Genomic DNA, 27,523 nt, shown 5'->3' with positions numbered 1-27,523 from the left:
GAGAGCCTGTTGAGCACAATCAGGCTCCGCAGCTCATTGCTGCCTTCGAACATAGCGAGGCCCAAGGAGGGGGGGCTCTAGGAGGGGGGGTAATGTTAGGGGTTGAGTTCCCGCCTCTGCACAGGGGGAATCAGGGGGAATCTCGGGCCATCTCCGCTGCGGTCTTCCATTCTTCTCCTGCTGCAGTGGAGCCTGCTCAGCGGAGACATCGGTCCCAGCGTCTCGCTCAGTCTGACTCTGTACAAAGAGTTACTGCTGCCTTTCCTGCTTCTGCCATTGAAGTCAATGCTGGGCAGCGGCGAGCAGACGCTTCTGGGACTGTCCTGCTTTTCTCGTTCTGAGCCCAGAGTAAGATCTCTCAGTGGACATCGAGGGTCACATGATCAGATACTGCAGCTAAGGCCATTGGTCCTTCAGGAAGGTCCTGTAGGTGCTCACGCTCTGTGGCAGCCTCTCATTGGTCTTTCCAGGAAGTTCCTGTACGTGCTGAAACTATTTAAGGCTCGCATGGCCGCACGGCCATGCGCTAGTATTGTTCTTTATTATGTGCTTTGCGCCAGTGTGGTCACGTGAGAGTGTGTTCAGGGACCCGGCTGAAATAAGCCCCTAGAATGCTGGCACCTCCGGCGAGGAGTTTGTGTTTGTATGTATTCAGGGACCTGGCTGAAATAAGCCCCTAGAATGCTGGCACCTCCGGCGAGGAGTTTTGTGTGCATGCGTGACCACTGACTGCTCTCTGTTTGGGCAGTTAGCCTGTGCCTCTGTGAAGTCTAGCAGGGCACAGTGCTTTGCTTTCACGGCTACTCGGTGAATTAACTGAGTTAGTCCATACCGCCATATAGTGCCGCCGTTTGCTAGCAGCAGGTACTCCTGCACGGTGGACCCCGGGCTGCGAACGCACCAATATCAATAAAAACATCTCTATTTACTCGGTGCGTTCCGCTAGCCTTAACATAATACTAGCGCCAGGGTCTGGCTAGTAAATGGCGGACATTCAGCAATCCTTGCGGTATATCCAGCAGCTGGAGGGTAGGTTGGCGACTCTCGAGAGCTCAACCTCAGCTGTGGATGTTACCGCAGTTGCTGTACAGGCTGCTAGCGTGGCTGCAGCAACCTTGTCCACTGCCACCCCTGTTCTGACATTATCTCGCCTCCCGCTGCCAGAAAAATTTTCTGGAGATAGCAAATCTTGTAGGGGATTCGTGAGTCAGTGCTCTATTCACTTCGAGCTCCTGGCTGCACATTTTCCCACAGAGCGGGCTAAGGTGGGATTTATTGTCTCTCTCTTGTCGGACAGGGCGTTGGAATGGGCTACGCCGCTGTGGGAGCGTGGCGATCATGTGGTGCAGAGTGCTCCGCTGTTCCTGAGCACTCTGAAACAGGTCTTTTTAGGACCTCAAGTCACCCTTGACACATCACTCCAACTGCTGTCATTAACTCAGGGTGAGTCCTTGGTCAGCCATTTTGCCGTCCGCTTTCGTACTTTAGCTTTTGAGCTGGAGTGGTCGGATAAAGCCCTTATCCCCATATTTTGGAGGGGCCTGGCTGATCACGTTAAGGACGCTCTGGCCACTAGGGAGATTCCTGCCACACTGGAGGAGTTAATAACTGTCTCTACTCGAATTGACCTCCGTTTTAACGAGCGGAGGTTAGAGCGAGCCCAGTGTAGGCAAAGGTTTCGGCTGGCTCCCACCTTCGCCAAACCTCTGGAATCTTCGGCCCTGGTTCCTGAGTCACATGAGGCCATGGAAGTGTCACGAGCGGGATCTAAGTCTCGGACCGCTTGTGCACTCAAGGTCTGTCATGTTTGCCAGCAGTCAGGACATCTTGCCACCAGATGTCCCCAGCGGTCGAGGAAATGTCAGCGTCTAGTGGTAGTAGGTGGAAGTACACTAGACATAGCGACGTTTGCCTCCAAATTGTCCTTTAAGGGGACAATTATTATAGGCTCATCCTCCCACTCGGTAGAGCTCTGCGTGGATTCTGGGGCGGAGGGCAATTTTATGTCTTCTGCCTTTGCCCAACGTCACGCAATACCCCTGGTTATGCTAGCTCAACCAGTAACGGTACGAGTGGTGAATGGGTCGACACTGCCCTCACAGATAACACACCAGACCATCCCTCTTACTCTGTCCATGTCGCCATCCCGTCAGGAGATTATATCTCTGCTCGTCATTCCTGAGAGAATCGATGAGGTCCTGTTGGGGATACCTTGGCTATGGTACCACTCTCCTCATATCGAGTGGCCCTCAGGCAGAATTCTGGGATGGGGTGAATCTTGTGGGGGTAGGTGTCAGAGGGAGTGCATTCAGGTTGCTACTACAGAGGTACCCGGAGATCTATCCTCTCTTCCCAAGCAATATTGGTCTTATGCAGACGTGTTCTCCAAAAAGGCGGCAGAGACCCTTCTGCCCCATCGCCCCTATGACTGTCCTATTGATCTCTTGCCTGGTGCTGAGCCTCCCCGGGGTTGAGTTTATCCGTTATCTCTCCCAGAGACGGAGGAAATGTCTCAGTACATTCAAGAAAATCTGGCAAGATGGTTCATCAGGAAGTCAGTGTCTCCTGCTGGGGCTGGGTTCTTCTTCGTGCAGAAGAAGAATGGGGAATTGCGTCCATGCATAGACTACAGGGGTCTTAACGCCATCACCGTTAAGAATAAGTATCCTTTGCCCTTGATATCTGAGCTCTTCGATAGGCTTCGGGGAGCAAGGGTGTTTACTAAACTAGATCTGCGGGGTGCTTACAACCTGATTCGCATCCATGAGGGGGACGAATGGAAGACGGCTTTTAACACCAGGGATGGGCACTATGAATATCTGGTGATGCCCTTCGGGCTCTGTAATGCCCCAGCCGTTTTCCATGACTTTGTGAATGACATCTTCCGGGATATGCTCTCCACCTCGGTCGTAGTCTATCTGGATGATATTCTCATCTTCTCTCCAGATATTGACTCCCACCGGAGAGATGTTTGCAAAGTCTTCGACCTCCTACGGGCAAACTCCCTCTATGCCAAGTTGGAGAAGTGTATGTTCGAGCAGGAGTCCTTACCTTTCCTAGGCTATATCATCTCTGCCCAGGGATTGGCTATGGATCCTGCCAAACTACAGGCTGTGATGGACTGGCAGGAACCCCATTCTCTTAAAGCGGTGCAGCGCTTTGTGGGGTTCATTAATTATTATCGCCAGTTCATTCCGCACTTCTCAACTTTGGTAGCTCCCTTGGTTGCCCTCACCAAGAAGGGTGCAAATCCCAAATTGTGGTCTGAGGAGGTCTCCAAGGCCTTTATCTCCATAAAGTCACACTTCGCTAGCGCTCCCATCCTACATCGCCCCGATGTAGATAAGCCATTTATCATGGAGGTGGATGACTCATCTGGTGGTGCTGGAGCAGTCCTCTTCCAAAAGGATGCTCAAGGTCAGAAGCATCCTTGCTTCTTTTCTAAGACCTTCACACTGGCAGAGAGGAATTATTCCATCAGGGACAGGGAGTTGCTAGCCATGAAGTTGGCTTTCTCAGAGTGGAGACATCTCTTGGAGGGAGCTTGTTTTCCCTCCTTGGAAAGTCTTCACTGATCATAAAAATTTGGTGTACCTGCAGACAGCCCAGCGGTTAAATTCTCGCCAGGCCAGATGGTCCTTGTTCTCCTGGTTTCATTTCACCCTCCATTTTCTTTCTGGGGAGAAGAACATTCGTGCCGACGCTCTGTCTCACTCCGTTGTGTCATCTGTGGAGGAGGAAGAGGAGCCTCGGCTTATTGTCCCCACCGAGAGCCTGAGAACTGTGGCCCCGGTTTCGCTAGAGTCTGTGCCTCCGGGCAAGACTTTTGTACCTTCCAGTTTGCGACCGGAGGTTCTCTCTTGGGCACACTCGTCCAGGGTGGGTGGACATTTTGGTTCCAAAAGGACATCTGAGTTACTGGCGAGGACATACTGGTGGCCGCATATGGCTCCTGATGTCGCAGACTATGTTCGGGCGTGTGTCTCTTGCGCCAAGAACAAGTCCCCTCGGCAACGGCCAGCTAGGTTGCTTTATCCTCTGCTGGTGGCAGACAGGCCCTGGGAGATGGTCGGGATCGACTTTGTGGTGGGCTTACCCAAGTCTCGTAGTTGCACCATTATCTGGGTGATCACTGACCATTTTTCCAAAATGGTTCATTTGGTGTCTCTTCCACGGCTACCTTCTGCACGGGCTCTGGCAGCCTTGTTCATCAAGCATATTTTTCGCTTACACGGTATGCCGGACAAGATTGTCAGTGACCGGGGTCCCCAGTTTGCGTCTCGATTCTGGAGGGAGCTTTGTCGTCTACTCAGTATTGAGTTAAATCTCTCCTCGGCTTATCATCCCGAGACGAATGGGTTGGTTGAGAGAGACAATCAGACTCTGGTCACTTATTTACGACATTTTGTTTCTGCCAGGCAGGATGACTTGGCATCCTTGTTACCGTGGGCAGAGTTTGCCCTTAACAATGCTGTAGCCGACTCCACCGGTCAGACTCCTTTCCTCCTTAATTACGGCCAGCATCCGCGGGTTCCTGTGCTTATGCCCGTGTCCTCTGCTGACTCCAGGGTGGCAGACTGGGCAGTGGAGGCACAAGACATTTGGGACCGCACTCAGGATGCCATCCAGGCCTCCAAGGAGAGAATGAGGTCCTCTGCCAATGCACATCGGCGCCCTACCCCAACCTTTGCTCCTGGCGACTTAGTGTGGCTCTCCGCTCGTAACATCAGGCTGCGTGTTGAGTCCACTAAGTTTGCTCCTCGCTACTTGGGTCCCTTCAAGGTCCTCGAACAGGTTAATCCTGTGGTCTACTGTCTTGCCCTTCCTCCACGCCTAGGTATCACCGACACCTTTCATGTGTCCCTTCTTAAGCCCATATACATGTCCGGGTTTTCTGAGTCATCTGCTGGGACATCGGGTTCATCTACGGACGATTACGAGGTGATTCTTGAATGCTATTTTGGGGTGCAAGGTGGTTCGTGGCAAAATATTTTATTTGGTGGACTGGAAGGGTTACGGTCCTGATGATAGGTCCTGGGAGCCTGCGGAGCACATTCGGGCTCCGCAGCTCATTGCTGCCTTCGAACGTAGCGAGGCCCAAGGAGGGGGGGCATGTTAGGGGTCAAGTTCCCACCTCTGCACAGGGGGAATCTCGGGCCATCTCCGCTGCGGTCTCCCATTCTTCTCCTGCCGCAGTGGAGCCTGCTCAGCGGAGACATCAGTCCCAGCATCTCGCTCAGTCTGACTCTGTATAAAGAAGTTACTGCTGCTTTTCCTGCTTCTGCCATTGAAGTCAGTGCTGGGCAGCTGCGAGCAGATGCTTCTGGGACTAAAGCCCCCGTCTCACTAAGCGAGATCGCTAGCGAGATCGCTGCTGAGTCACAAATTTTGTGACGCAACAGCGACCTCAGTGGCGATCTCGCTATGTGTGACACGTAGCAGCGACCAGGCCCCTGCTGTGAGATCGCTGGTCGTGTCGGAATGGCCTGGACCTTTTTTTGATCGTTGAGGTCCCGCTGGGTAGCACACATCGCTGTGTTTGACACCTTACCAACGACCTCGTTGACGACTCAGACACTGAATCGTCATAATAGCTCCCATGTGACATCGTTGTACAGGTCGCTACAGGTCGCTGGTGAGATGTCAAACAGTGAGATCGCAGCTGCGATCGTTGGAAGATCTCACTGTTTGACATCTCACCAGCGACCACATAGCGACGCAGCAACGATCCCTGACAGGTCGTATCGTTGTCGGGATCGCTTTAGCGTCGCTAAGTGTGACGGGGCCTTAAGTCCTGCTTTTCTCGTTCTGAGCATGCCCAGAGTAAGATCTCTCAGTGGAGATCGAGGGTCACATGATCAGATACTGCAGCTGAGGCCATTGGTCCTTCAGGAAGGTCCTGTAGGTGCTCACACTCTGTGGCAGCCTCTCATTGGTCCTTCTAGGAAGGTCCTGTATGTGCTGCAACTATTTAAGGCTCGCATGGCCGCACGGCCATGCGCTAGTATTGTTCTTTATTATGTGCTTTGCGCCAGTGTGGTCACGTGAGAGTGTGTTCAGGGACCCGGCTGAAATAAGCCCCTAGAATGCTGACACCTCCGGCGAGGAATTTGTGTTTGTATGTATTCAGGGACCTGGCTGAAATAAGCCCCTAGAATGCTGGCACCTCCGGCGAGGAGTTTTGTGTGCATGCGTGACCACTGACTGCTCTCTGTTTGGGCAGTTAGCCTGTGCCCCTGTGAAGTCTAACAGGGCACAGTCCTTTGCTTTCACAGCTACTCGGTGAATTAACTGAGTTAGTCCATACCGCCATATAGTGCCGCCGTTTGCTAGCAGCAGGTACTCCTGCACGGTGGACCCCGAGCTGCTAACTCACCAATATCAATAAAAACATCTCTATTTACTCGGTGCGTTCCGCTAGCCTTAACAATGTCAGAGACATTAAGAAGGCTAAGACTACTGAGGACATTGATACACTAAAATCTTTACCCAGACATTTAAAAAAATATCATGGCTGTTTAAGCAGGGACCTACCGGTTAGAGCCATAGATCAGGTGGATCTGGGGCTAGAGGTGGTGATCTGGGTCAGGCTTGGCGCGGTTAGAAAGCAAGTGGATTTATCGTCTGGGGACTGTGAGCCCCCAATGGTTAAATGAAAGTTTCGGTTTCGCAGCAATTCTGTGAATCTCTGTATAGAAGGACATCCTTTTAGTCGTGAGGAGTCTCACTTTTATTCATGTTTTTATTGCTTATTGTATATATGTGTTTTTGATATTTTTTATCTTATTCCTTAGATGGTTTCTTATGGGGCTATATGGTTGGTGCTAATTTCCAATTTGGGTTTCCATATATCCCTTTATTTACCCGAGGACTTGAGTCCAACATATTTCATGACCACCAAGGACTGAATATCTCGGCAGTGATGACGACATCCTGATCACCTCTACCCCCATATGCTATGGAGGAAGATTCATATATATTTTGTGATTAAGCAATGTTGTGTGCCAATGAAATGTTGATATTTTGATATATGAGATTTAACGTTAAAAAGGGAATTTTTTGATTTTTTGTTTAGAATATGGAAATATGGACTGTATAATATATAATATTTATCTGAATGTTATCATTAATGGAATCCAAAGTTGAAATCTATATAGGATTTATGATACTATGTCCACACTTAGTATAGCATCGATTTTGGGGCTACTATGATGTCTGGGCCAACACTGTTTGGTTTTATTTGCCGTTTAATTATAAGGACGGGGGTATAAATTAATATGAATAAGGGATAAGCAGATGAATTGGATTTTGGAAGCTCTGGCTTCGTTTGGGACGATTTTTTAATTATAAGGGTTATTAGGAGGTTCATTGGTCTATAGAAGGGATATATTATTATACACTGCACATGGCACTTTTAGCAATATAATTAATTTTTATAAATATTGCTGTAGGCACTTTAGCGAATTTATTATTCATTATGAATAATTATGAACTTCGTATGTTATATAACGTATAGCACCTTGCACTTTTTGCACTTCTATCACTTATAATAAATGATTAATGAATATCACTAATATCAATTGGTATCATTATTGACATATTTTAGTTAACGGCACTCACTTCTCATTCATTATTCTTCACTTTTAGTATTTATTTCCTTTATAAAGATTTGTAGATTATTACTATCATCACTGTTATATATTATATTTATATATATATATCCTTCCACATTAGCTGTTGTGGTAGATCAGAGATAGGCATGGAATGGACGGAACAGGAATTGGAAACTATTGCTACACTGGAAGAACTAAGTGGGGAGCGGGATGAAATAACAAACAAAGGTAAGTTTATACCACCTAAACCTAGAAAATTCCCACCCATGAATCTATATCCAAATATAGATCTCTTTGTTAAATTAGTGTCCAAAGAATTTGGAGAAATCCCTAATAGGATAATAAAAGATAATTTATCCACAGATCAGAGAAGGGCACTCAAAGAATTGAAAAGCATGAGGGATATAGTAATCAAACCTGCAGACAAAGGGGGGAACATCATCATTCAATCAACTAGAATGTATGAAAGAGAGGCGTTCAGACAGCTGAGGGACACCAGCTGCTATCAGAGACTTACATATAACCCGACTCTTACCTTCCAGAGTGAATTACAAGAAATTCTGGAGAGAGCCTTTCAGGAAGGAGTGATCACCAAGGAGCTTAAAACCTATCTAATTCCTGTTCATTCAAAGATGGCATGCATCTACTTTACGCCAAAGATTCACAAAAGTATGACTGCACCCCCAGGACGCCCGATTGTATCGGGAAATGGAAGTTTGTGTGAGGGCTCAGAACAGGACCTTCTGACCTTCCGGGATATCCTTAATGATAACAACGTCAACATCAAACTGACATGCGGAGAGTCTCTCAATGAGATTCAAGGATAGAGGCTACTCAAAGCGGAGTATCAAGAGAGGACTACATAAAGCAACAAGAATGACGCGTTCAACTTTGATGAATCCTAAGATGAAACCAATTACAGAGCAAAAGGTGAGATTTATATCCACCTATACCGAACAGTGGAGTGAGATGAGAGATGTGTTAAAAAGATTTTGGCCACTCCTACAAACTGACAAAGATCTGAAGAAGTATCTTCCAACCTGCCCCTCCATTACATATCGGAGATCAAGCAATTTAAAAGATCAGCTGGTGCATAGTTACTATGCTGGCCCCAAGATAGAGAAGGCATTTGGATCTAAAGGACAGAAATGGGGTTGTTTCCTTTGCAAGAATTGCATTGCATGTCCTAATATTGTCCATGCATCAACATTCAGCTCCAGTGACGATAAACATTTTTTTACCATAACCCAACACATCACCTGCAATACAACAGGAGTGGTATATTACGCACAATGCCCCTGTCCCAAAGTGTATGTGGGATTAACATCCAGAGCATTGAAAACAAGGGTAAGAGAGCATTATAGGGACATTGTTAATGCAAAGGAAGCTGATGAAACTATTGCATTAAAACCATTGGCAAAGCACTTTGAAACTCATCACAATTGCAATGCAAATCTCTTAAAAGTGATGGGAATAGATAAGGTGTTTGTGGATCAAAGAGTAGGCAATTGGAGGAAGAATCTTGCACAGCTGGAGGCCCGCTGGATCTCTAAAGTGAACTCAGTGCAGCCGCTGGGTCTTAATGAGGTGCTTAGTTATGCCCCCTTTCTTTAATGTTTAGTTTATTTAGCAGTTTTTATTGTATTTATGTATGATTTTAATTATTTCTCTTTAGTTTTTAGCTCCTGATCAGTCCTCTATATTTGATGAGATGACCTGCAGTGTATGGCTATTCATGTAGTTCCTTACATCTGTGAAGCTGGGATATCACTTCTATCAAAATATATTATATTTTACTATATATTTATATATATATATATATATGTTCCTTGTTAGTATTCAATGTTGCTTTTTTATTCTCTGTATAGCCTGGAGGGTACATATATACTAGTTTTATTGTTTATAGCACATGTCTGTATTATCACTTATTTAAGTATTATGGATATATTTGTTCTTCTGTATGCACTGTCAAATGTGGATGCCATGCATCTTTTTTGAATATATGCTGTCTTTTCATTTTTGCCTCAAATGTTTGTAGCACATTTTTTATACTGATGGCATTAATAATATAATATGCACCTAATATATTTTTATTTTTTATATGCACGGTTTATTCTGATACTATTCATCTCTTTTTGATGGGTAGGCCTTTTTATTTTAGTATATTAATACTTTCTTACACTAATATATGGATAGACTAATATTGAGATATATATATATACACTTTTATGTTTTCACTATATATATATACTTTTTAGTATAAATATCACCACTCTTCTTATGTTTTGTGCATTATCTGTATTTATATACATGAATACTATGATTGTTGCTCTATATAATATTGGTTACACAGTGGAAACTACCTGCACTGATATGCACTAGTTACTTTCACTCATTATGCCCATTAGTGTGTTCTTAATTTCTTTATTCCAGTTGATTCCCCCCTTTATCTTGGGGATACAGTGGTAATGATATGCACCAGTCACTTTAATTTATAGTGCACACTATTGTGTTTGTTATCCATTTATCCCAGCCAATTCCCTCTTCACCTAGGCGGTGTGCGCTCGCTGAGACTCCTGGTATCGGGTCGCTATAGCGACGTGTCTCCTCTGTGGCTCGCTCCGCTCCCCTGCTCTGACGCGTCGGGTAGGGGAGTGGGCGATCCTCTTGTGACGCTGAGCGGAAGTGACGTCTGAGCCGGCGTTGTTGATGCGAGCGCCATCACAAACCGCTGCCACCACTGCATTTTAGCTGCTATATAAACCCTTGTATGGCCACTGTAGCTAAGACTACTCCCCTGGACGAAGCTTAACCGTGAAACGCGCATCGGGGTCCATCTACTGCTCTGCTATTCCAGGTAATTACGTCATCACCTCTCCCTATGCCCTATACTGTGCACTATATGTAACATGTGGCCAGTATATGGATATACACAGCGATATTATTTAAAACACCCTTAGGGCTTATTTATTCCCTTTTGTTAGGTTAGTTTATTAGCCAACAATATGCTTCTTTATTTATTTTTGACAATGTATGTCATTTAGCCCTTGTGACATGTGACATTGAGTGACTTGTTTAGGCATATTTATTTAGCCCATATAACATGAAGTACTGTTTATTTTAGCACTGTAGCTATTATTGCTTGGTATACTTCATTGTCTATTCCATATGTCCTACTCTTTTCTACTGGGCTCTAATTATAGTTATTAGGGAACACTGATGTTTGATAGGTGTATTTATATGTATTTTTCCTTAGCAGACAGTATATTTTGTCTCATGTATCTCCACTGACTGTCATTTGGACTTTATCAGAATTTTAATGTACTATTAATAAAAATTCATGTTTTTTATTGGCACAAAGCTTCCGTTTTGGTTCTGTTTTTTGGATATTTGCTTTAATCTGGAAGTGCCTTTGATATAGGCTATTGTTTGGGTGGTATATTAGTGATTGGCAACGATTGTATACCTAATATAGATCATATACTAAAGGATAATAGTTATAATACATCGCTCCTATGTTTCCGGGTAGTGCGCATGCGCAGTAAGTCCTAGCTCTATGTACTTCTGGGCGCGCTCCTACATGGTTATGCTTGTATTCCACTTGCGTTCCAGCGAGCGCTTGCTCAGAAGTAAATTTTCTCACAAGGGCAGGACGGAAGCAGCATGCGCCGCAAAGCTGGGTAAACATAGTTAATACCCACCCCCCCTGACATGTCGCAATCCCATTGGTTATGTTCCATTAAGCCGGGTAAACATAGTAATACCCACCCCCTCATTGACGAATTGCACTCCCATTGGTTATGTGTCACATAAGAAGCCGTCCCCTCCTCAACAGAACACACCCCCGTAAGAAGCTCTGGGCGAAACACGTGTCGGGGCGCACGAGGGAGGATACTTGGGTACGCACTCTGCACTACTCGGTCTGCTGGGAGATTTTCTGTAGAGGTATATACTATACTCCATACATAATGATTACATGTGTTAGCTATTGGTGACCAAATTCTGAATGTGATCGTATATGCATAAGAACAACTTTATATGGATTGCCATTGCCCTAGGCATATACCTGGGTAGATTAGAATAATATTTTGGTGACACATGCAAGCCTTTTGAGGGCTGCATAATTTTATAGGTGTTACCATATCTTGCATGTTATCATGGAGTAATTTAACAATAATGGGTATGATTAATAAAACATCTATAGCTAATAATTTGATATTTATGCTGGATTATACTGCCTAACTAGGTTGCAGACATATTGTGGTATTTCTGTGGAGTTATTACTTAGTTGTTCCCCTTTGAACACTCTGTTCTTTTGATATTGTTGCTTTTGGTGATTTTATATTGAAATAAAGATTTACAAAATAATAATTTATTATTGTATGGTTCTCTTCTTGCGGCTAAGTCAATTTAAGTCCGCTTTTGGTTTATATCGGTTTTTGAAGTGCCATAGTTGTTTACATTCAGACATATCTTGGTAGGTAATGTAGTATGTATACTGTTTTTGTTAACAGATTGTCGCTTATTATGGATTTCAAAGCCAGGGAGTTGGCCTGGCGTTCTAAGGCAGTAGATATCTTTAAACAGAGAGTTCCAGTTGTTATGCAGGATGCCCCCCATGAAATTAAGGATTTAATATTTCAGTACAGAAATGCGTTGCAGCGCAAAATCAGAGTGTGGTGGAACAGGACTACTTTAGAAAATTACCACACCAAAAAGATTATCCCGCGTGGGTTGAGAGTTCAATTATATCCTACATATGAGCTTGGAAATCCTGAATTCTTACGGGCAAAGAGACTCTGCTCCAATAATGAAAACTTTGAAAAACAATCTGAAGATTTATCTGCGAGGTTTATACAGAGAGGTTACAGTAAGAGGGCCATTAAAAAAGGATATCTCAGAGCAAAGAAGACCCCACGTAATCAGTTACTATATGGCTCTTGCAAAACGAATGACCAAGAAAAAGAGATGGAACAGGTACGTTTCGTTTCCACTTATAGCAACAAATGGCAGGATCTTACCCAAATCATTCGAAAACATTGGGAGGTGCTTATGGTGGACCCTACCCTTAGAAAAGTATTAGCCACAGAACTCTCCTTTGTGTCTAGAAGAGCGGCTAATTTAAAAGATATATTGGTCCACAACCATTATTAACCTAAGAAAGGAGGTAGAAAAACCATAATAGATGGAGACCGAGTTGGTTTCTTTCCATGTGGCTAGTGTAAGGGCTGTTCGAATTACGTTAAAGCCTCCTCATTTACCAATTATGATGGGACTCGCAGTTATGACATCCGTAAATATCTAAACTGCACTTCTAAGGATGTCATATATCAGGCACTATGTACATGCGGAAAAATCTACATTGGTTTAACTACGAGGGAACTAAAAGTAAGAACTCGTGAGCATGTCAGAGACATTGAGAAGGCTAAGACATTGATACACTAAAATCTTTACCCAGACATTACAAAAGATATCGCTGTTTAAGCAGGGACCTAACAGTTAGAGCCATAGATCAGGTGGATCTGGGGACTAGAGGTGGTGATCTGGGTCAGGCTTTGGCGCGGTTAGAAAGCAAGTGGATTTATCGTCTGGGGACTATGAGCCCCCAATGGTTAAATGAAAGTTTCGGTTTCGCAGCATTTCTGTGAATCTCTGTATTGAAGGACATCCTTTTAGTCGTGAGGAGTCTCACTTTTATTCATGTTTTTATTGCTTATTTTATATATGTGTTTTTGACATTTTTTATCTTATTCCTTACATGGTTTCTTATGGGGCTATATGGTTGGTGCTAATTTCCAATTTAGGTTTCCATATATCCCTTTATTTACCCGAGGACTTGAGTCCAACATCTTTCATGACCATCAAGGACTGAATATCTCGGCAGTGATGACGACATCCTGATCACCTCTACCCCCATATGCTATGGAGGAAGATTCATATATATTTTGTGATTAAGCAATGTTGTGTGCCAATGAAATGTTGATATTTTGATATATGAGATTTAACGTTAAAAAGGGAATTTTTTGATTTTTTGTTTAGAATATGGAAATATGGACTGTATAATATATAATATTTATCTGAATGTTATCATTAATGGAATCCAAAGTTGAAATCTATATTGGATTTATGATACTATGTCCATACTTAGTATAGCATCGATTTTGGGGCTACTATGATGTCTGGGCCAACATTGTTTGGTTTTATTTGCCGTGTAATTATAAGGACGGGGGTATAAATTAATATGAATAAGGGATAAGCAGATTAATTGGATTTTGGAAGCTCTGGCTTTGTTTGGGACGATTTTTTAATCATAAGGGTTATTGGGAGGTTCATTGGTCTATAGAAGGGGTATATTATTATACACTGCACATGGCACTTTTAACAATATAATTAATTTTTATAAATATTGCTGTAGGCACTTTAGCGAATTTATTATTCATTATGAATAATTATGAACTTCGTATAGTATGTTATATAACGTATAGCACCTTGCACTTTTTGCACTTCTATCACTTATAATAAATGATTAATGAATATCACTAATATCAATTGGTATCATTAGTGACATATTTTAGTTAACGGCACTCACTTCTCATTCATTATTCTTCACTTTTAGTATTTATTTCCTTTATAAAGATTTGTAGATTATTACTATCATCACTGTTATATATTATATTTATATATATATCCTTCCACATTAGCTGTTGTGGTATATTAGTGATTGGCAACAATTGTATACCTAATATAGATCATATACTTAAGGATAATAGTTATACTACATAGCTCCTATGTTTCCGGGTAGTGCGCATGTGCAGTAAGTCCTAGCTCTATGTACTTCTGGGCGCGCTCCTACATGGTTATGCTTGTATTCCACTTGCGTTCCAGCGAGCGCTTGCTCAGAAGTAAATTTTCTCACAAGGGCAGGACGGAAGCCGCATGCGCCGCAAAGCTGGGTAAACATAGTTAATACCCACCCCCCCCCGACGTGTCACATTCCCATTGTTATGTTCCATTAAGCCGGGTAAACATAGTAATACCCACCCCCTCATTGACGAATTGCACTCCCATTGGTTATGTGTCACATAAGAAGCCGTCCCCTCCTCAACAGAACATGCCCCCGGAAGAAGCTCTGGGCGAAATGCGCGTCGGGGCGCACAAGGGAGGACACTTGGGTACGCACTCTGCACTACTCGGTCTGCTAGGAGATTTTCTCTAGAGGTATATACTATACTCCATACATAATGATTACATGTGTTAGCTATTGGTGACCAAATTCTGAATGTGATCGTATATGCATAAGAATAACTTTATATGGATTGCCATTGCCCTAGGCATATACCTGGGTAGATTAGAATAATATTTTGGTGACACATGCAAGCCTTTTGAGGGCTGCATAATTTTATAGGTGTTACCATATCTTGCATGTTATCATGGAGTAATTTAACAATAATGGGCATGATTAATAAAATATCTATAGCTAATAATTTGATATTTATGCTGGATTATACTGCCTAACTAGGTTGCAGACATATTGTGGTATTTCTGTGGAGTTATTACTTAATTGTTCCCCTTTGAACACTCTATTCTTTTGATATTGTTGCTTTTGGTGATTTTATATTGAAATAAAGATTTACAAAATAATAATTTATTATTATATGGTTCTCTTCTTGCGGCTAAGTCAATTTAAGTCTGCTTTTGGTTTAAAAAGGTATTCAGCCAGGGACTCAGTACTCACCCTGGCCAGCTGTGTGCCCAAGGAGTATTGTTGGCAATACTCGCACCATTTAACCACCTCCCGAGTTTGCCAGTCTACCACAGGGTTACGAAGCCAAAATAGTCCAAAACCACAGGAAAGACCAAGCCCTCTATCACATAACAGTCTATAAATTCGGGCCTTGATGCACGTAGCGTTGATCAAATTAAACCCCACCCCACAATCCAGAAAGGCAGAAATGACCACCTTATCTTTGACAAGATGGATCCAAGATAAATCTCGACTGGTAGATCTCATCTCCCGAGATCTTGGTGCCGAGATCTCCATCTGCGCATGCGCCGTAATTTTCCCGGCGTCCACCGCATAGTAAATCATGTAAGTACGGGGGCTGTGGGCTTTCCCAAAATGTTGGCAGAGCCCCCAAACCACCTAACATCGGCAGCGGCGCACATCCGAACATGCCCTCATCCCAGCCTGCGGCCTGCAGCAATGCTCCACTCTTGCCTCCTCCAGCAGCGACCCTGGGACACTGCTTCACTGCAGCCACCAACCCTGGTAAGCAATAATATGCATGGATTATAAGAAGCGCCACCATTTTATTAAAAAATATATTTTTTTCCTATTTTTCTCCTAAAAATTTGGGGTGTGTCTTATAATCCGATGCGTCTTATAATCCGCAAAATACGGTACATTTCAGTAAGCGTGTTCAATACTTTTTCCCTTTGTGATTTCTCATTATTACACATAGCTTAATTTATGGATTGATTTATTTGCTTATGTGGATTGGATGAGTTGTTATTGACATGATGGGAATTTCATGTCAATAGGACCTTTAAAAATACAGTAATGGCCAAAAATGTTGGCATCCTTGAAATTGTTACAGAAAATTAAGTATTCCTTCCAGAAAATTATTGCAAGTTCATATGTTTTGCTATACACACACGTTTACTTCCTCAGTGTGTTTTGGAACACAAAAAAAACAGAGTAAAAAGGCAAATTGGAAATAATTACATACAAAACCCTAAAAAAGGGGCCAGACAAAATTGTTGGCACCTTTTCAGATTTGTGGGTAAACAACTTTGCTTCAAGCATGTTATGCTCATTGAAACTTGCCTGTGTATAGTAACAGGTGTGGGGAATATTAAAACCACACTTGAAACCAGATAAAAAAGGGAGAAGTTGACTAAGTCTTTGCATTGCATTGTGTGGCTGTGTGCCACACAAAGCATGGAGAACTGAAAGAGGAATAGAGAACTGTCTAAGGACTTGAGAAACAAAATTGTTGAATATCAATATTCAAAAAGGTTACAAGTCCATCTTCAGAGATCTTGAAGTTCCTTTGTCCACAATGCGCAAGATAATCAAGAAGGTTACATCTAGAAATGAGGGAGCACTAAAATGCTCGAATGCTCGTTACTTGAACCAAGCAATTCCTAATGCTTGGGTGCTCTTTCGAGTAATGAGTATAATGGGGGTCAATGGAAAATTAAAAACATTTTTCCTGCAGATGCTACAAAGAAGTCTGAAGGGCAGGCAGTGAAAGTGTTCAAATGGATGGGAAATGTGCTGAATGGAAGGAGAACAGAGACCCCCCTGGAAGCATCTCTGACTCCCAGATCGCTGCAGAGAACTATGGTGTGACATATTTACTCCACTTTAAGGACTGACAAAATATTTCAAATCAATGAGAAATTGCATTTTACAGTAAAAAAGTTAAACATTTTTTCCTGTATAATGAATTGTAAATAAGGCAAAATTTAAAAGTGATTTTAAAAATAATATAATTTAAGTAAGTCAAAATAGAATTTAAAAAAATAGTAAATGTCATTGTAATTTATGAAGGAAGCAAGAACTGCTCAAAATTAGGGACTCAGAGGGACTCCGATACATCCTATATTAGACATAAAGCAGGGCCTCATATACTTTCTGTTCAAATTGTCATGTATTGCTACTCCTAGACTTGTAAAGGCTATGCACTAAGTGCAAATCCTGGCAAAAATTACAAGCAGGGTAATCCATACACCCTTGAAGACACCAACTGTATTGCCTCATTCAAATATTGTGAGCAAAGTATACTTGTGGTCCTCCTACACTTGTAAAGGCTTTGCACAAAGTTATGAGCCAGGAAAAAAATATGAGTGAGGTCATCCATAGACCCTAGAAGGCAACAACTGGCGGGCCTCATTCAAATATAGAACATTAAAAACACTATGTGCTGCTATCATCTGGTGGTGTGTAAAAGTTGGGTCTAAGCTAGGCTTTGTTCATTGTTATCAGAGTGAACTTGTCAGTACTTTCTGTTGACAGGTGAAAGTATCTGTCTGTTATGACCCCCCTCTGCCACTAAAAATTTGCTCAGACAAGACACTAGCAGCAGGGCAGCACAACACCTCCAAGGCTTAGAAGAACATCTCATGCCAGGTGTCCTGCATTGAGACCCAATAGCTGAAGGTCGCAGAGGAATTAGGGAGTAAGCTGGTCTGCTGGTTTAGTCAGCCAGGTATTGCTTGACTATTTTTTCAAACTTTTCCCTCCTTGTCAAAAATACCAAGTCATAAGGGCATGGATACTGGGAGGATGTCATGAAATTGGCCCAGGTCTTTGACAGTGTACCCCTGCCTGTGCTATACCTGCTGTGTGTCTGCCTCACTTCTCCTTCTTGGTTGGGAAGCAAGCTTGCGTCCTGTCACTAGCATTATAACATAATTTCCACAATGGCCTTCCAGTAAAGTACCATTTTAGAAGACATCTCTGCCTCAGGAAGAAGAGATACAAAGTTTTTCTTGTGGCATGAGTCTAGCAGGGTGAACAACCAGTACTCTATTGTGGCAAAGATGAAGATAACGCGAGGGTCATGGAAAAGCAGTGCCTAAATTTGGCCATATGTGTCAAGCTCTTTACAGCGAACACTTCCCTGTCATGGGCAAGGCAGCGGTACATAAACTTGCCCATATGTGCCAAGCTTCTTACAGCCAACACATCCCAATCTCCACCATACTGATGACTCTCCACCTCCTCTTTCTCCTCATTCCCATCCTCAGACCATCCACGTAGGAGAGATGGGATGAAGGTTGTGTGGCTAGTAGCCTCTGTGCTAGCCACCAACTTCTGTTCCTCCTCCTCATTGTCCACTTCCTCTTTATCCAATCCGTGCTGAGCAGATGAGATGAGGCTGGGCTGGGTAGAATCTCTGTCTTATGTCTTCCTCCATCTCCAACTGGGTAGCATGCATAGCTTCATGTTAAGTTGTGAGTAGCGACTGTTTAAGTAGGCACAGAAATGGGATTGTTGCACTGACTATATCATTATCGCCGCTCCCCATCTTTAAGCAGTCTCCAAAGTCTTGGAGAGCTGCACAAATGTCAGACATCCATGCCCAATCTTCATTTGTTATGTGTGGAGATTCACCAGAATACCGACGGGCTTGTTGGAGCTGGTGTTCAACAACTGGCCTCTGCTGCTCTCAAATCCTTGCATGTTGTGTTCCAGCTCGTGGGCACGTCACACACCAGCCAGTGAGCTTGTGCTTGCATGCGCTGCTGCAGCACTGCCAGAGTGGAGGCAGCCATAGCCGACTTGCAGAAATGGGTGTAACAACTCTGCTGGCATCACGGCATGGCCTCTCATCTCTCACACAATCTTACCCACTGCTCCAGGTCATAATGTGGTTTCTGTTTCTTGCCAGCTGCATATTCTGTGCCTCTGCTCTCTGCATGCTTCCTTGCTGTGTGCATAGGGGGGCGGCGCCTGAACTCTCTGGTTCTTATAGGAATCAGGTGCACCTGTCTAATCTGTTCCTGACCAATTACCAAGAGGCCTCCAGTATTTAGTGTAGCTCCACCCAGTGGACTGGGCCGGTGCAATGTGTTAGCTCAGTTTTTGTTTAGCTTCTGAGTTTGCCAGGCCTTGCTCTGTGTTACTCCCTCTCTAGAGGCTTTTCTCCTTGCCTTGCCTTGATCTTGTTTGTCTGCCCTCCATGAGGCTGTATATCCTGGTCCCTGTGTCTTTGTTCTTGTACCTTGTCTTGTTCCATTACCTTGTCTGAACTTAGTCCTATCTCTGTCTCCTTGTCTGTGACTTCCTTCCCTGCTGTGTATTTCCTTATGTTCTCAGTCTGCTTATGCTCCACACTCTGCCTGCTCTGAACCCTTGTGACTTTGCCTGGGCTCCGCTCTCTTGCAGCTTTGCCTTTGCTCCGCACTACTGTGGTTCTGCTCCGTTCAACTCTGCTCTGCTGCTGCAGAGACCTCTTGCTACAGCTCCTCTCTGCATTCCTTGCGGTTCCACTCTGCTTAGCTTTTGCTGCTGCAGAAACCTCTTGTTGCAGCTTCTCTCCACATTCCTTGCGGTTCCGCTCTGCTTAGCCTCTGTTGCTGCTTAATATCCTGCTGCTCTGCCATTCCTATCCACAGCCTTGCGGTTCTCTTCCTGTATGAACAGGTCCCAACCTGTTCCATCCCACTCCATTCCTTCCTGCTTGTTTCCGTACCGGCATCTCCTGTGTGAACAGGTCCCAATCTGTTCCTTCCCACTCCATTCCTTCCTGCTTGTTTCCATACCTGCATTTCCTGTGTGAACAGGTCCCTACCTGTTCCTTCATACACCACACCAACCTGCCCTGTGTCTCTGCTGTTCCTGCCAGCCCTGTGTCTCTGCCGTTCCTGCCAGCCCTGTGTCTCTGCCATTCCTGCCAGCCCTGTGTCTCTGCCAGCTTTGTGTCTCTGCCATTACTGCCAGCCCTGTGTCTCTGTCGTTTCTGCCAGCCCTGTGTCTCTGCTGTTCCTGCCAGCCCTGTGTCTCTGCCGTACCTGCCAGCCCTGTGTCTCTGCCAGCTCTGTGTCTCAGCCGTGCTTATCTGCTAGTCCTGCCTGATGCCCGCACCAATCCTAGTGTTCCTGTTCTCCAAGTGGGATCAGCAGCCACAGCCAGACACCACCCTGGAGTAGCACCTGGCAGCTGCCTGCCGCACAAGCCTGACCTCACCATCAGAGGCTCCAGTGAAAACCAAGGCAGCTGTCATAGTCATACCCATTCCAGGGTAGTCTGGTTCGTGGCACAGTGGGGCCACAAACCCCCCGAGCTCACGCCCACCAGTCAGGGCGTAAGCGTGACAGTGGGTGCTTATGCGGCATACCTTAACCAGAAGCTCTGGCAAATCTAGGTATGTTTCAGATACTGCTGAACCACAAAGTTGAGCACATGTACCAACTATGAGGTGGGATTTCTTGCCTTATAAATGGGGTTGGGACCATCAGTTGTGTTGTGCAGAAGTCTGGTGGATACACAGCTGATAGTCCTACTGAATAGAATGTTAGAATTTGTATTATGGCAAGAAAAAAGCAGCTAAGTAAAGAAAAATGAGTGGCCATCATTACTTTAAGAAATGAAGGTCAGTCAGTCTGAAAAATTGGGCAAACTTTGAAAGTGTCCCCAAGTGCAATGGCAAAAACCATCAAGCGCTACAAAGAAACTGGCTCACATGAGGACCGCCCAAGGAAAGGAAGACCAAGAGTCACCTCTGCTTCTGAGGATAAGTTTATCCGAGTCACCAGCCTCAGAAATCGCAGGTTAACAGCAGCTCAGATTAGAGACCAGGTCAATGCCACACAGAGTTCTAGCAGCAGACACCTCTCTACAACAACTGTTAAGAGGAGACTTTGTGCAGCAGGCCTTCATGGTAAAATATCTACTAGGAAACCAATGCTAAGGACAGGCAACAAGCAGAAGAGACTTGTTTGGGCTAAAGAACACAAGGAATGGACATTAGACCAGTGGACATCTGTGCTTTGGTCTGATGAGTCCAAATTTGAGATCTTTGGTTCCAACCACCGTGTCTTTGTGCGACGCAGAAAGGGTGAACGGATGGACTCTACATGCCTGGTTCCCACCGTGAAGCATGGAGGAGGAGGTGTGATGGTGTGGGGGTGCTTTGCTGGTGACACTGTTGGGGATTTATTCAAAATTGAAGGCATGCTGAACCAGCATGGCTACCACAGCATCTTGCAGCGGCATGCTACTCCATCCGGTTTGCGTTTACTTGGACCATCATTTATTTTTCAACAGGACAATGACCCCAAACACACCTCCAGGCTGTGTAAGGGCTATTTGACCAAGAAGGAGAGTGATGGGGTGCTACGCCAGATAACCTGGCCTCCACAGTCACCAGACCTGAACCAAGTTGAGATGGTTTGGGGTGAGATGGACCGCAGAGTGAAGGCAAAAGGGCCAACAAGTGCTAAGCATCTCTGGGAACTCCTTCAAAATTGTTGGAAGACCATTCCCGGGACTACCTCTTGAAGCTCATCAAGAGAATGCCAAGAGTGTGCAAAGCAGTCATCAAAGCAAAAGGTGGCTACTTTGAAGAACCTAGAATATAAGACATATTTTCAGATGTTTCACATTTTTTTGTTAAGTATATAATTCCACATGTGTTAATTCATAGATTTGATGCCTTCAGTGTGAATGTACAATTTTCATAGTCATGAAAATACAGAAAAATCTTTAAATGAGAAGGTGTGTCCAAACTTTTGGTCTGTACTGTACTTATTTCTAGGTCAGATCTTTTCTAAGAGGACAATATGTCTACGACACCATTTTATATAGCAATTTTGAATGATATTGGGTTAAGACATGCCTTAGCATCGGGGTTGGTATTAGGGGTAGGCAAACTACATATTAACATACATAGTTATTAAGGTTGAAGGAAGACTTTAAGTCCATCTAGTTCAACCCATAGCCTAACCTAACATGCCCTAACATGTTGATCCAGAGGAAGGCAAAAAAAAAACCTATGTGGCAAAGAGTAAGCTCCACATTGGGGAAAAAAAATTCCTTCCCGACTCCACATACGGCAATCAGACTAGTTCCCTGGATCAACGCCCTATCATGGAATCTAGTATATATAACCTGTAACATTATACTTTTCAAGAAAGGCTTCCAGTCACCTCTTAAATTTTAGTAGGGAATCACTCATTACCACATTATACGGCACAGAGTTCCATACTCTCACTGCTCTTACAGTAAAGAATCCGCATCTGTTATTATGCCTAAACCTTCTTTCCTCCAGACGTAGAGGATGCCCACTTGTCCCTGTCTCAGGTCTATGATTAAAAAGATCATCAGAAAGTTCTTTGTACTAGGAATTTGCCCAGAGCCCCCACTCCCCAGTGTCTACAGCAAAAAGTAGATTGATAATATCAATCTAATTTCCTATCCTGAGACAGCTTAAGGACCTTCCATGACATCACAGTCATGTGACCATGATGGCACCACAGGTCTTGTACTCTGGGGAACTTTAGAACTTTTGGTGACATTTTTGGATTGCTGAATTGGTAACGAGCATTTTCAATGAGACTGGTACTCTTCAAGTAGCTCCAACTCCACACTTGACTCACCTGTTCTTAGATTATTTTCTCAGGAAGAGAAGGGATCATTTTGTATTTTTTCTTTAGAACATTTAATTTCTTTATTTCTTTTGGATATCACTTGCATAGAAATGCAAGCATTCACAGAATGCTTTTTTGACATGTTTTGTGGCTTACTTGATAAACACTCACCAGTTTTCCAATTCATGTCCCTTTGAAGATAGCAAATTGATAGATACAAGTACTGTCCCAAAAAATGTAAGCTGTTGAAGACATATTTTTTTACTGGTTATCTCCTCTCTCCTGAAATATTTTTGGACTGTGACATTCATTATGATGACTAGTTAACTTTCCTGGTAAGCTTCATAATGTTTAAAGTCAACAGTGATGTGAGATACTGAATACAACATAAGAGAGCAGTAGTTAGTAGTAAACAGTTCACTGTAAAGACAATGTGAAGCTTTCCAATTTAGAAAGCGCCCAAATAATGCACAAAGCCAGCAAATACAAAAAAACAAGAAACAGTATAAATTCTTAAGAAATATTAGTAAAAATCAAGGAACCTGCCCAATATTGAGTTACTTTGGCATATATTTACATTGCTGTTCATTCTGCTCCTGCAGAATTCTTGTGGCTGCTCACATATTTTATCTCTGTCCTTTCACTTGGGAAATATACTCTCATCATTCTATCTTTTCATTTCTTTCTTTAATCTGTGTTTTGCATTAAATGGTTAGTGCAAACTATGTCTGTCATGGCCAAGATTGAAGAAACTGCTTCAAGGTCCAAGCCATTAGTTACAGGGTTACAAAAAGAAACAAACGCAGCTCCACTACGATGTTCATGAACCTCCCATGGAAATGAATAGGAGGCACAAAAGCAGGTAGCAAAATGAGCTATGCTGTTGTCTTAACTCTCAAGTTGCATAAATAACTCAACACTGTGCTCAGTTTCTGTAACAACAACTTTGCTCAACTTTTTTGATAACTCCGCTTCTGGAAACTGGAATCTAGTCTATTAAAGTCTATGGAGAGGGGAGGGAGAAGAAAAGAGGGCCAAATTGAAAAAGAAGCACAGAGAGACGCACAAATAGTAAAGCTTGTTTTTAGTAAGTGCTCTATCTCATCCCACTGTTGGATTGATACCTACACTGCCCAATACAGCTCTCCTCCTTGCTTCTACTGCTGCTTTTGAACATTTGCTGTATACTGTGTAGCATCCACTCACTAACTGAGATACAAATGAAAATTATTGATAGATCCAAAAGTTGGGAAAACTGGTGAATTACAGGATAGAAGTCAAATAATGAATTTAAATGGTGCTATTCATAATGTGCAGATATTTGACAACTTGAAAAGTCACCTGAAAGACAGGAACACTTTTAGAGATATTGGCATTTCAGTTACCTGCCTCCATGTTGAAATATCGCAGGAGTCTACACTATTTTATTGACACACCGACGTGGAATCTCACACTTTGCATGCACCGCTCACCCAATTATGGCGGTGGCGGTGCAAAATTTTAAAGTAGAGGCAGGTCACTGAATAATCAGTGACCTGTAGAAACACGGGAGGCATCCAGAGGGGCAGGAGCAGAAGAGGACCCAACCACCTTAGGCTCATCCCTATGCACAGAAGAGATCATCAGAAAAAAAATTAAATCCATGACTATAAAACAACTATTGCGCCTTATCCCCTGCACGACAGTGCATATCTCCAGCGCTCTATTTGGTCTTACTAAGGCTACGTTCACATTAGCGTTGCGTCAGGCGCAGCCACGGCGATGCATGCGTCATGCGCCCCTATATTTAACATGGGGGGCGCATGGACATGTGTTGCACTTGCGTTTTGTGACGCATGATTCACTGTGGTGCATGCATCAGGGCGCAGAGGACACTGCATGATGCAGTTTTTTCTGCGCCAAAAACCATGCAAAAGTGGACGCATGCGTCACAAAACGCTGCGTTGTGCATGCGTTTACATTTGCGTTGTGCGTTGCGTCGCCGACGCTGCACCGCACAACGCAAATGTGAACGTAGCCTAATATTCCACTGCTCAAGTGTATCTGTTTTTTTCTGTCATCCTCAAGAGCTCGAGATAATTTCTGATGAAGGCCTAATTGTGGGGCCGAAACATCATGTGTTCAATCAGTGGGTGTATCCAAACATCAATGAAATTGCTTCTATTTTTCTTGCATCTGATTTGGGTGTGCCAAGTATATTTTTTATATAATTGTGGAGCAGTATCCTATTCGTGCACCCCTAAATATTGGAGTGCCGCGCAGCCCTTATTGTACGTAAAAAACAACTATTGATCGGATTCATTCAACAAAGGTATCTGTTTAATCAATGTAATAGCAAAATTATGGCCACACCTTGCAATAAAAGTACAATCCCACAGTTGTTTTTTGTTTGGGTTTTTTACTATGTTCACTGTTGTGAATTTACCTTTTGGCTCCCTCTAGTGGCTACTAGTGATTTGACTCTGGGTATGTCATTCATCCCTTGTATGCTCACCTGGGTCGTTAGGTCAGGGGTGTTGCTATATAAGCTCCCTGGACCTTCAGTTCAATGCCTGGCAACGTTGATATCAGAGCTAATCTGTAGTGCTCTTGTCTACTGATCCTGGTTCCTGTTTGATTAAGCTAAGTCCGCTTTCTTGCTTTTTGCTATTTGTTTTTGTTTGCATTTTTGTCCAGCTTGTGTATGATCTGTTTCCTGACCTTGCTGGAAGCTCTAGGGTGGCTGGTGTTCTCCCCCCGGGCCGTTAGACGGTTCGGGGGTTCTTGAATCTCCAGCGTGGATTTTGATAGGGTTTTTGTTGACCATATAAGTTATCTTACTATATTCTGCTATTAGTAAGTGGGCCTCTCTTTGCTAAAATCTAGTTCATCTCTGTGTTTGTCATTTCCTCTTACCTCACCGTTATTATTTGTGGGGGGCTTCTATCCTACTTTTGGGGTCTATTCTCTGGAGGCAAGAGAGGTCTTTGTTTTCCTCTTCTAGGGGTAGTTAGTCCTCCGGCTGGCGCGAGACATCTAGCGACCAACGTAGGCATGTTCCCCGGCTACTGCTAGTGTTGGCGTTAGGAGTAGATATATGGTCAACCCAGTTACCACTGCCCTATGAGCTGGATTTTTGTACGTCGCAGACTTACTTGTTTCTCTGAGACCCTCGCCATTGGGGTCATAACAGTTTGCCAGGCCGTTATTAAATGTTAAATGCATTGCAGAAGCGGGATTATAAGAAAGAAAGTTCTGAGTTTTTTTTTCTCTCTCTCATTTTTTTTTCTTTTCCCCTTTACCTCTGAGTGGCTTGTGTTTGCTGCAGACATGAATGTCCAGACCTTGATTACAAGTGTGGACCAGCTTGCTGCTCGTGTGCAGGGCATACAAGATTATGTTATCAGAAGTCCTATGTCAGAACCTAAGATACCAATTCCTGAACCGTTTTCCGGAGACCGATTTAAATTTAGAAATTTCAGGAATAATTGTAAATTGTTTTTGTCCCTGAAACCCTGTTCATCTGGAGACTCCGCTCAGCAAGTAAAAATTGTTATTTCTTTTTTACGGGGCGACCCTCAGGATTGGGCCTTCTCGCTGGCGCCAGGAGATCCGGCATTGGCTGACATTGATGCGTTTTTTCTGGCGCTCGGTTTGCTTTATGAGGAACCCAATCTTGAGATTCAGGCAGAAAAGGCCTTGCTGGCTATGTCTCAGGGCCAGGACGAGGCTGAAGTGTATTGCCAAAAATTTCGGAAATGGTCCGTGCTGACCCAGTGGAACGAGTGTGCATTGGCTGCTAATTTTAGAAATGGCCTTTCTGAAGCCATTAAGAATGTGATGGTGGGTTTTCCCATTCCCACAGGTCTGAATGATTCTATGGCCCTGGCTATTCAAATCGACCGGCGGTTGCGGGAGCGCAAAACCGCTAATTCCCTCATGGTGTTGTCTGAACAGACACCTGATTTAATGCAATGTGATAGAATCCTGACTAGAAATGAGCGGAAAATTCATAGACGCCAGAATGGCTTGTGTTACTACTGTGGTGATTCTACACATGTTATCTCAGCATGCTCTAAACGTCTTACTAAGGTTGTTAGTCCGGTCGCCATTGGTAATTTGCAACCTAAATTTATTCTATCTGTAACTTTGATTTGCTCACTGTCATCGTATCCTGTCATGGCGTTTGTGGACTCGGGTGCTGCCCTGAGCCTTATGGATCTGTCATTTGCCAAGCGCTGCGGATTTGTTCTTGAGCCATTGGAAAATCCTATCCCTCTTAGGGGTATTGATTCTACGCCATTGGCAAAAAATAAACCGCAGTTTTGGACACAGGTTACCATGTGCATGACTCCCGAACATCGGGAGGTAATACGTTTTCTTGTTCTGCATAAAATGCATGATTTGGTTGTTTTGGGTTTGCCATGGTTACAGACCCATAATCCAGTCTTGGACTGGAAGGCTATGTCAGTGTCAAGTTGGGGCTGCCATGGAATTCATGGAGATTCCCTGCCCTTGTCTATTGCTTCTTCTACGCCTTCGGAAGTTCCGGCGTATTTGTCTGATTATCAGGATGTCTTCAGCGAGTCTAAGTCCAGTGCACTGCCTCCTCATAGGGAATGTGACTGTGCAATAGATTTGATTCCTGGCAGTAAGTTTCCTAAGGGGAGACTGTTTAATCTGTCGGTACCTGAACATACCGCGATGCGTTCATATATCAAGGAGTCTCTTGAGAAGGGGCATATCCGTCCTTCTTCGTCCCCTCTTGGTGCGGGATTCTTTTTTGTGGCCAAAAAGGACGGATCTTTGAGGCCTTGTATTGACTATCGGCT

Source organism: Ranitomeya variabilis, chromosome 5, assembly GCF_051348905.1.
Source record: "Ranitomeya variabilis isolate aRanVar5 chromosome 5, aRanVar5.hap1, whole genome shotgun sequence".
In the NCBI taxonomy this organism is placed as follows: Eukaryota; Metazoa; Chordata; class Amphibia; order Anura; family Dendrobatidae; genus Ranitomeya; species Ranitomeya variabilis.
The sequence above is the reverse complement of the archived record's forward strand: the minus strand, read 5'-3'. Positions refer to the sequence as shown.